This window comes from Arvicanthis niloticus, chromosome 29 (assembly GCF_011762505.2).
Source record: "Arvicanthis niloticus isolate mArvNil1 chromosome 29, mArvNil1.pat.X, whole genome shotgun sequence".
In the NCBI taxonomy this organism is placed as follows: domain Eukaryota; kingdom Metazoa; phylum Chordata; class Mammalia; order Rodentia; family Muridae; genus Arvicanthis; species Arvicanthis niloticus.
The window spans coordinates 5,722,984-5,734,676 of NC_133437.1; the positions used below are offsets into that span (position 1 = coordinate 5,722,984).

At 40.9% G+C, this 11,693-nt stretch overlaps 1 pseudogene; it reads right to left on the bottom strand.

Annotated features, from left to right (window-relative positions):
* Positions 1 to 305: 305 nt before the first annotated feature.
* Positions 306 to 7,138, bottom strand: LOC143440237 (ribosomal L1 domain-containing protein 1 pseudogene; annotated as a pseudogene).
* Positions 7,139 to 11,693: the final 4,555 nt, after the last annotated feature.

Here is an 11,693-nt window from a genome sequence, read left to right on the forward strand (position 1 = left end):
GTTGGTTGGTTTTTTTGTTTTGTTTTGTTTTGGCAGTTCTGGGTACGGAAGCCAGGATCTTGCATATGCTGACGAAGTATTATACCACCAAGCCCAGGTCTTAAATCTGGCCTTTAAATATTAAATCTTGGTTTATTCCAGGTGACCCAATTACTTTTGTAGACAACTAGGTTGGCCCCAAACTCACACACATCTGCCTATCTCTGCAGTGCACAGTGTGTGAGTGTGTGCCACCACATTCTGTTTAAGTATTCTTGAAAAGCTCTTAGGTTAGCTCTGAAGTCCTACATGCCAATGCACTAATTCTAGTTTGAGTGGGCTGCCTGGGGCTTTTTGTCTCTGGGTGTGTTGGAGGTTTTCTTTCCAGATTCCACAGGAGTAGAGAAGGACTTGGCCTCTGGCTTTCTGAATTCTCGAGAATATGCTTTTTTTCTTCTTCTTCCCTGAGGTCCCAGGATCTGAGGCTTCTGCAGTCTCTGTAGCCAGTAAGGCTTTCCTTTTCTTACCCTGAGGTGTATTTGGATCAGATTTAGATTTTAGAGATTTTTTTTCCCTGTGATATTTTCTCACATCTTCACATTTTCTTTATCTGAAGTTTCTTCTATAGGTACCAGTTACGGAATTGTTTCTTCACACTCCTCTGTAACTTTCGGCTGTGTGTTTGCCTTGCTGGTCTTTTTCTTCTGAGCTCCTGGGCCCTTCACTGGAGCACAGCTAATTAAGCCACCTTGAGTCAAAAGAGATGGAGCCTTCTTGGAATTCTTCCTTAACATTTTCCTTTCCTTCTTCAACTTTTTGTTTTCATGCTTCCTTTTTTTTTTTTTTTTTTTTTTTTTTTTTTTTTTTCTTTACATCTTGTTTCTCTACACTCTGGAAAGAAACGATGTTTTTGTTCTGAGTTGTGTGACAAATGAGAAAAAGATGGGAAGGGAAACCAATTTCTCAGTTTTCAGGAACAAGAGTTTCACACTCTGCCATTTCTCTAGCTATTTTTCTGAAAGCATTTCTGAGACAGCCAGGATGTTTTCAATGATGTGCTCAGTCTCCAGTCCAGTGTGACCAATGTGGACCGTACTGCAAGAACCATGCTTAGAGATGTTTAAGATGGTCCCTGTGATGCACCGGTCAACCTCTTTGGACAGATTCTTTGCCAGAAGGTTACAGATACCAGAACTTTGAGGCGTTTTATTTTTTTTTCTCTGATAGAAATGCCTTCTTAAGAGGCAGGTGGATTTCTGAGTTCGAGGCCAGCCTGGTCTATACAGTGAGTTCCAGGACAGCCAGGGCTACACAAAGAAACCCTGTCTTGAAAAACCAAAAAAAAAAAAAAAAAGAGAAATGCCTTCCTATGTGTGTGGGCAAATAGTATGGAATTCTTTCATCAGTAATAAAGATATCAAAGCTACCCAGAAGGCAGAGCTTGGCTTTATAGGCTTTATATTCTGTTTTTAAAGTTTTAAGGGGATAATGTGAGAGATACTCTTAACTCCATGTTTTATCAAAAGCCTTTTATAGAAACCTTCTGTCTGTTCAGGTGACTTGCATTTATGTTTGGTAAACAGACTTCTGAGGATTCTGAGAAAAATCTTATGAGGCAAAGACACTGAACTGAAGACGTTTCACTGAAATTTTGCATAATATCACCATTAATAATAAATTTTTGCTCCCATTCAACAGCCATTTATTATTATTATTATTATTATTATTATTATTATTATTATTAGACTTTGAGTGATCAAACAGAATGTTCACAGCCTTTCTAATCTGTTCTCTGTCCAGCTGTACAAGAGTGGTCAGGACTGCTTGCACATCGGTGGTGGTCACTGTAAAGGCTGAAGCATAGGGAAAGTTGGAGGCTGAGAACTCAGGAATCAGAGTGCTTCTAAATTTTTCTTATGGATGGAGAAAGGGATAAATGAGTAAGAAAATATTGTAATTGCCCAATATGATAAGTGTTTGTAAGAAAAGCTAATTTGGAAAATATGATAAAAAATTACTTCTGGTTGTAATGGTGCATCTCTACAAAGCAGTAAATCCAACAACAACAACAAGCATCTTAAAAAGCTCTACTTTTATGATATGGTTAGAATAACAATGGTTTTCATAAGATTATATAATTGTATGCTCAGTTTACAGTTTATGAGCTATCAGGAAAAATTATCGAGGTATGGCCTTGTTGGAATAAGTGTGGCTTTGTTGGAATAGGTGTGGCCTTGATGGAGGAAGTATATCACTAGGAGTAGTCTTTGAGGATTCAAAAGCCCATACCAGGCCTAGTTTTCCCTGCAAAACAAGATGTAGCTAACAGCTACTTTGGAGCACAAGACCTGCCATTTGTGCCTCCATGTTCCCTTCCATGATGGTAATGGATAAATCTTCTGAAATAGTAAGCAAACCTTCAGTTAAATCCTTTCTTTTATAATAGTTGCCTTGGTTGTGACATCTCTTTACAGCAATGGAACAGTGTTTAAACAGAAGTTAGTACCAGGAACTAGCATGTTACTGTGGCAGAAAGGCCAGATCATGCTGCTTGCTGTCAGAATGTGGTCTCTGAAATAGAAAGTCAGTTGAATGCTTTAAGTGGGATTTACTGAGCCATCCCAGTAGGTATGGGAACAGTTGTGCTGAGTGTAATGTGGACTAGATGGACCCAACTCAGGACATTATAGAAGGAAAGAATATTGGCAACTATTACAGCGGTATTTCAGCAAAAAATGTGGTTTCTTTCTACCTGTGTTCCCCAAACCCCACCAGATGCTAAGTTAGAGAATTTTAAATTATGACATTAGCAGAGAAATTTTCAAGAATGTCCAAGATTGAATTCTTCTTATAGTTATTATTGACAGATCTTATGTAGGGTTGTGAAAGGGATCTTGGTTTTGGTCGAACCACTGGCTGGAAAGCTCAGAGTCCCAACAGGTGTCCATTGCCTGTAAGGGATGGGCATCTGTTCCACCACACTCCCAGAATCCAGGCTCCTAACACCTGGCATGGAACTCCATTGGCTTACACTGTTCAGTCAGGTTCAGGGCAGTGCAGTCTTGCCCAAAGAACACAGATAAAGGGCATGACTACAGGCCTCAGGACCTAGATAGATTTACATACTAATGAGATGGCTGAAAGCCAGAGGGTGGAGCCAATTAAGCATTCTTTCCCAGACCCTCCCCCTTCTCTCCCTCCCTATTTAATTCAAGTCTGTCCTGGGTTTCACGGGGTGCACATCCAGATTCAACCATCATCCATCATGCCAATAAAGCAGTTTTGGAAAACCAAGAACTTTCTCATGTCATTGGGGCTATACCATGAGGAACTGTGGAGAAGGCCTTAATGAGCCACTGTAGCCACAACCATTGTGCCTAACTTCCCACCTGGAGGGACCTTCAGTGTTCCCAGCCACCCTTCCCATAATCTTACATAGATCTACAATGAAAAAAAGAAAGATAAAAAAGCAAAATGAAGAGAAGAAAAAGAACAGCAAGAAATGTTTTGTTAGTACCAAGTGCACTGCTCAAAACATAAAAGTATAAAGAGATGCCTTATGCTAAATGGAAAAAAGAGGGTTCTAACCTCAGGGCAAAACACCATTCGGCTAAGCTTCTAACCTGTTGAAAAGAATTAAAGTTAAGCTTAAACAGCAAGGAAACCATCAACAACAGAGCTGAGTAAACAGTAATTGATAAAGGAGTCAAGTTTCAGCCTAATCAATCATCAGAACTTGGCATCTTTGGCCACATGGTTCTGACTTTTAAGTCAAGAATACAAGAAAGTCGTTATATAACCTCCATTCCCTGCTAAGGAAAGTCATTAGTGCTAGGTGTGTGCTGAGCCCTGCTAGGCCCTGGTGGGGACATAGTGACATGGTACCTCTCCCTGGACAGGGCCCCAGTGTGAGCCTCCACAAGTGTAGATGTCTGCTGTAGACTTAACATTTGCTTGTGTAATAATGAACGTATTTTCACATTCCTCTGAGGAATGCTTTTCCAGTCAAAGTTAATGACTCCATAAGAATTAGAAACAACAGTAGTCTAGGAGAAAAGGTGTGGCTAATGTCTCAGCAAAATGGTAAATGCTAAGATTTTTCAGACAGCCCTTAAGGCTAAGGGAAAGAGCTCTAATACATGGTTTAAAAATATATAATTTCTCAATTATGAAAAATATAAGGATGCAAAATAAATTATGAGGAGTTTCATGAATCTAAAGGAATAAAGGCAGCTATATTAATGAGCCAGCTTGTCAAAAAAAAAGATAAAAAGGCAGGCAGATTCCTGAGTTCAAAGTCAGCCTAAGACAGAGCAAGGTTAGTCTCAGCATGGTAGAAATGGTAATTTCAGGGCAGGGTCTCTCACTCAACTAGTTTGTCATTTGTGCTTACCAAAGGCAGACAGATCTCTGAATTCTTTTGCAATGTTAAGAAAAAAAATGTTTGTGTGTTTGCTGTCTCTTAAGAATTGGAGTGACTGGATTGATATGTAAAATAAAAGATTGGACCTGTGTTCTGCAGGAGATGAACTATCCAGACAATTTTTTAGGATTTAAAAGAGAAACTTTTTGGAAAACTGACAGACACAGACATAGAAACACACACACACACACACACACACAAACACAAACACACACACAGACACAGTGCACACATACAGAAAGAGAGAGAGAGGAAGAGGGAGAGAGAGAGGGAGAGGGAGAGGGAGAGGGAGAGAGAGAGAGAGAAAGCATCTTAGCATTTTGGCTGCCAGCATAGACTCATGATTTGACTTTGAGTCATTCTTTTCCATACTCCCTGACTTGCTTCTCTCAGTTCTCTCAGAACCTCCTCCATCCCTCCATGCACAGGCTGGTCCTTGACAGCATGTTTCATGATGTCCCTACATGGAGGCCCAGAGAGGCCATTTCAAGAAAATATGAAGGTTAAGCCTAGATTGTGTTAGAGAACTCAAGATAAGGAGAGATACTAGAATTATGGGTTACATGCCAAGAAAAGCTGCTAATGGAGAGAGAGAGAGAGAGAGAGAGAGAGAGAGAGAGAGAGAGAGAGAGAGAGAGAGCTGTGTTTCAGTCAACAAAGCTGGAAGGAGTTGGAGATCTGAAGAGCTTCTCAAGGAGACAAAGTCAGTCATGGAGTTGAGAAATGTTGAGGTTGTCCTGTTCAGTTTCATTTTTGATTTGGTCCAGTATTGCCTTATTATGGTCCCTTTCCTTCTTTTGGAATAGTGTTGTATATTCTGTGCCATTGTGTGTTGGAAATGAAAGATATAGAAAATGTATAAAAAATATAGAAAGTTTTTATGACCCCTAGACCTGAGCAAAAGAATGCAGGTTCACTAGTTCAGGAAATGGAACTGAATGTAAGATTTTAGGCCTTCACTGCCCCGGGATACATTCTGGGAGAGGTACATTATCCCTGAGTCAGAGGACACTTGCTGGATTACATTACTCAGACCTCAGGGAAGAGAACCCACCTGCGGGTGGGGAAGGTCCAAAGCAGGAAGGCACATTCCTGACCACAAAGAAAGATGCAAGTCATCTGGGTGGTCCCAGGAACTGGCTGACCGCAATATAAATGGTTGGGCAAGGTTACATCCTTACAAAATATAAGTGTATAAAATGTTTTCCGCATGACCCTGACTAAATTTGGGTTGGGACTTTTTAAGACTTTCTACTGTTCTTATGTTATGTTTCCTTGGTTACCCCTTCACCCCACCCCACCCCCCCCCCCCCGTTTGTGGTTCTTCCCTATATAAGCCCTCCACTCCCAACTGATGGGGTTGACACTCCTCCACCCCTGCATGGGTTATGAGTCTCAACCTCAGTCCACTGACCCCTAAATATACCTCTTACTGTTGCATCAAGAATGGTGTCTTGTGAGTGATTGTGTGGCCGCGAATTCCTGAGGCTTGAGGGAGGTTCTCCCTTTGCAGGGGTGTCTTACAGAAATATGGGATTAGTTTATTATTTTGATTTTTCAGGTGATTACAGCCAAAAGACTACCATGAGCCTCAGAAGAGGCTTTTGAGTATGGACTTTCTTTTTAATCTAAACTTTTATTAAAGTCCAGATTTTATCCTCCTCCCAGTCCACCCTCTGACTGTTTTACATCTGATACCTCCTACCCCCTAACCCCATCTCCATGAGGATGTCCCCACCCTATACCTCACACCTCATCAGATCTCTCTACTCTCTTGGGCCTCCAGTCTCTTAAGTGTTAGGTACATCTTCTCTGACTGAGTCCAGACCCAGAAGTCCTCTGCTGTATATGTGTTGGGGGTCTCATATCAGCTGCTATATGCCGCCTGGTTGGAACTCTGTTTCTGAGAGATCTTGGTGGTTCAGGTTAGTTGAGACTGCTGTTCCTCCTACAGGGTTTCCCTCTCCCTCCTTAGTTTCTTCCAGCTTTTCCATAATTCAACCACAGAGGTCACCAGCTTCTGTCCTTAGGTTGTGTGTAAATATCTGTATCTAACTCTTTCAACTGCTTGTTGGTGTGGGAAAAAACTCTCGGGGGGCGGGGGGAGTCTGGCGGCGGGGTCCCGAGGGTCCCACATTCATGGCATGTGTGGTGAATGGGTGTAGATGGTTCATGCCCCACCCCCCAAAGCCAGGGGTGCTTGGCTTTTATAGGGAGGGGGGAAGGAATAACTTAATTAGCTATGCCCCCAGGCCTTTAAATAACTCATTAATATTTTAATCTCTGAAGATGGAGACCTGTTAATCATGCCCTCTATCTGCATCCCACGTAACTGAAGGGCACAGGTTGAATGGAGATCAGACTTCATGTCAGGAGCCTGGGTTCTGGGAACATGGTTGAACCCACAATCCAAGAACCAGGATACCCTTCGAAGGCCTGACGTGTTGGGTCTTTCAGAGGGCAGTCATGATAGGTTCCTTTTTGTTAGCACATTGTAGCCTCAGTAATAATGTTAAACCTTGTGGCCTCCCCTTGAGCTAGATTCAAATTTGGGCCTCTCGTTGGACCTGCTTTTTCTCAGTCTGTACTCCATTTTTGTTCCTGCGGTTCTTTCAGACATGAACAATTCTGGGTCACAGTTTTTGACTGCGGGATGGCAACTCCATCCCTCAGTTGATGCCATGTCTTTCTGCTGGAGATGGGCTCTACAACTTCCCTGTCTCCGCTGTAGGGCATTTCATCAAAGGTTCTTCCCTTTGAGTCGTGAGATTCTCTCACCTCCCAGGTCTCTTGTACATTCTGGGGGGTCGGGGGGGGGTTCCCCACCTCCTATCTTCTGAGGTTACCTATTTCTATTCTTTCAGCTGGCCCTCAGGCCTTTAGCCCTGTTTTCCCCACCCAATACTTGATCATGTTACCCTCTTCTGCTCCCTGTCCCTTTTCCCATCCAGGTCTCTTCCCCCTTCTGTGATTACTTTCTTCTCCCTCCCAAGTGAAACTGAGGCATCATTACATGGGCTCTTTCACTTGTTAACCTTTTTGAGTTTATGCATTGTATCCTGGGTATTCTGTACTGTTTTGGGTAGTACCCACTTATTAGTGAGTACATACCATGATCTGTCTGAGTTACCTCCCTCAGGATATTTTCTAGTTCCATTCTTTCTTCTGAAAAAACTCAGAATGTCCTCATTCATAATAGCTGAGTAGTATTCCATTGTATAAATGAACCACATTTTCTATATCCACTCTTCTGTTGTAGGACATATGAGTAAACAATACATTTAAACTGTCTTTTGACTGTGAGAGACTATAGAGACATTTGAAGTGGAGTTGAATGTATTTTTGCATTCTGATAAGTCTAAAATACTATGATAAGAAGAAGGGGGCTGTTTAAATAAGAGTGGATCATATAGGTTCATATATTTGGATATTTGGTCCCCAAGGAGTGACACTATTTGAAAGCACCAAAAGAATTAGGAGGTATGTACTTTTTGAAGGAAGTATGTCATCTGGGGTGGGCTCTGAGGTTTCAAAAGCACCTGATAAGCCCAGTCTCTTTCTGCCTATGGAATAGGAAATGGCTTTCAGCTACGACTTCAGTGCCTATCTGCATGCTTCCATGTTCCTCTACATCATGATAATGGACTCTGAAACTAGCTGCCCTGCAACCATGAAAGAACTGGGTGGGTTCACCTGAAAGAAGGGTTGGAAATGAAAAGGAGATGGAGGTGTGAGAGAAACATGATCAAGGATAAAAGTTTAATATTCAACACTTGTATATATAGGGAAAGCTCCACAGAACCTATCCTTTGTTTCAGCTGAATGATGTTGCAAGTCAAGGTCAGAGGACAGTCTATTCTAAGATCCTGTAGGAAGTTGCATGAGCCTTCAGGGTAGATGATTCCATCTAGATCCTATTACAATTGGTCTATTGTGGTAAACAAGGTCTTTCCAGACTGCCCAAGGCTGAAGAAGGGCACATAAAACTGTAATCAAGCCACCAACTAAATACCTACTTTTATAATAGTTGTTCTTTGTCATAGTGTCTCTTCACAGCAATCAAACACTAAGATGCTTTATAGCAAACCTGGAAATAATTGTGATCAGCCATCAGAAGTTGGATCAGGAAGATACTACAGGCAAAATTAAAGTGTAAAATTTATAGTAGAAAACACCTTATACATGTTAGAAGAACAGAAAAACAGGTTGTTCAACATAGCTAGTATAAAAGTCCATGATTCGCATAATATGTAAAAGGAAAGAACACTTTATTTTGCAGAAGTCCAACATGCTGGAGTCTATCATTTACCAAGATGGAGATTCTCAAGTAAGCTCACAGGCCCAATTTAAATGATATTAGGGGAATTCCAGGGAAGATTAGATGACCTTTATCTTAATTGGATGACTCTATATCTAGGAACGTTCCAAAACTATTGCTGGGAGAAGGGGGTGCAAAGAGCTAGAAACTGTTGCTAAACAAGCCTGGAAACTGTTTCTGACCCATTGTCCTTGCCTCAGATCAGGTGGTGGGGCAGATACTGATGGCAGGGCAGTTTCTGATTTGCTGCCTGGGTTTTTTTTATAATAACTAACCTGCCCAGTTCTTGGAAACAGAGATCTAGGCCTAATCTCCTGAAATGCCAGTTTGAAGCCTGTCCTGGAGTCAGCTGTCTCAGTTCTCTTACTAACAAGTGGGAAATTAACAAGACATACTAAAAAACATGGCTTCTTTGTGCTCTCAGAAAACACTTCCCAGAAGATTTCACCTCAATGATGCTCGTCTCTTCTTAATTGCCACTAATTTCTTTGCTCCAGCTAATCAGCATCACTTGTCCTGTTGGACTCTAAGATCCAAACCAGGGGATGCTTTTCCATGGAGGCACTCACAGACAGCAGACTCAATGCAATAACAAGAGATTTACTGATGATACCAGTGCACTGGGGTTCCCTCACATGCAGGGGAGAGGAACCCCGAGCTAAAGCTAAGAGCAATTTGTATACAGCTTAATGGGTAGACTAGAGAAACAGTGACTAGACACAATATGATTGGCAGAACAGTGTGACTTTTAAACTGATTGGTCTTTGGGAATTGGGGTGGCAAAGACCTCCCTTGTCTGTAAGTGGTAAGGGTTGGTCCATCCTGCAGAATGTGTCTATGTGATCTGGGCCTTCCTCATCCACTGGTGGGTTCCCTTCCCTGTGGTCTGAGGAATGTTAATCAGCCTCTCCCTTCTTCCTCTGAATGTTAATTCAGCAAGTTTAACTGAAACCTGAGAGGTTCTTTAAATTTTAAGTCTAAACTGAGACCTGAAATTCCTACAGCCCCAGTAATCCCTTCTGTTCTGGACTCTAAAATCAGAGTCACATGTCCAAAGCTGACAAGTTCTGCTGCTTGTTAGGGCTGGAACATACCCCCCCCCATTCTATTGCAGGGTTTCTGTTTTTTAACACCCTCACTGCCTAAGCTAGGCTGTCCTAAAATTTGCTCTGTAGGTTGATCTTCAACTCAGAGATCTGCATGTCTCTGTCTCTTAAATGCTGGGAATAAAGGTGTGTACCGCCACCACTCATGAACTTAAGCTTTTCTTCACCTAAAACTTTCTCTGTCCTAGGCTGGCTGTAAACTCAGATATTCACTTGGCTTTGTCTCCTGGGATTAGTACCATGGATGTACTCCTGGATGTAGTACCATGGCTGGATCTTTATTTTTCTGGGTGGAATCTTGCCCCAAACTTCCAGTCCCTTAATCTGTTTTCTTTTAGAACATGGGATTTAGCTCAGTTCTACTTCCTGGTGCTCATTTAATACTTGAACCATATATTTGTATTTTTCTTCTCTCAACTTACTCCTTTTTATTAAAACACTCTTCATAAGAGTGAACTTTAGTAACCACACAACAGAAGTTATACCAAGCTGTTTTGAATCTTCTTTTTTTAAAAGCAGTTAATCTAAATCTCTTCTTAGCTTCAGGTAGACTCTTTAGACAAGAACAAAATGCTGCCTTATTCTTCACCAAAATACTACAAAAACAGTCTTTATGCCACATACTGAAATTCTTCACTGAAACCTCTTGGGGCAAGTCTTATAAGACCCCAACACTTGGTCAGTGGTACTTACTTCTAGATGCTCCCAAGTGAGACACCAAGATGCAAGATTGATGCAAAAGCAAGAGGTTTATATTTTCTGGCATGTCAAAACAAGTGACGAGAAGGCAGCCCAGAATGGCTATTACAAGCAGTGGTGCAGGAGGAGCTGAGAGTTCTACATCTTCATTTGAAGGCTACTAGGAGAATACTGGCTTCCACACAGCTAGGATGATGGTTTTATAGCTTATTACCACAGTGGCACACGTACTCCAACAAGGCTAAACCTACTCTAATAATGCCATGCCTCCAAATGGTACTACTTCCTATGCTAAGAATACTCAAAACCACCACACAACCCCAAATAAATGCTGTTCTTTTTAAGAGTTGCCTGGTTTATGCTGTCTGTTCACAGCAGTAAAACCCTAAGTAAGGTAGATGTAATCATTGAAATTGTGGTTCAACTATGGTCAATGGGAAAGTGCAACACTGTGAGATTAGATGAAAATAGAAGAAACAAAGCTTATTTAGTTTAAATTTTTGAACCAAGTAATTGTAGTCATTTTGAAAAATAATTTGGTAAAATGATTTTAGGAATGGACTGATAGAAAATTAGTTAATAATTTGAGGACTTAATATGTTGGATTGTCTGAAAGTAAAGTGAAAGCTATTGATCATACATGACATGAACATAATTTCCTGATGTTCACAGATTCATAGTCTTGGGTTAGAATTAAGTCAATTCCATGGGTAGCATTCAACTTACTCAATATTCCTCTTTTGACTGTAGTTCTCAAGAGTAATTGTAGGATAGGCCAAGAATGTGACATCCTAAGATAAACACCATTAATTTAAATTTGGAAATATCCACACATTTGTGCCTAACACAGTGTCTTCGAAAATCTCTGGCTTGTTCTGAAAACATTTTTTTCTCTTTAAGCAAACACTAAGGCAAAAATTTTATCAGAAAGTAGAAATTCTAGAATAAAACTTTCTGAACACAATAAACATAGGCTCTTTAACTAGAAATATATGAGATTGACATGATATTATTATTATTGTATATGCAAAATGGGAATGGAAGCCTAGAGATACAGAGCAACTTGGCCAAATTTGTTCAGTTAATAAATGCATGACTTAAGATAAGAATTTAGGTTTTATGATTCTAAGCCATCGTATTTATTTCAGGTGTTATACTGCCAAGGGAC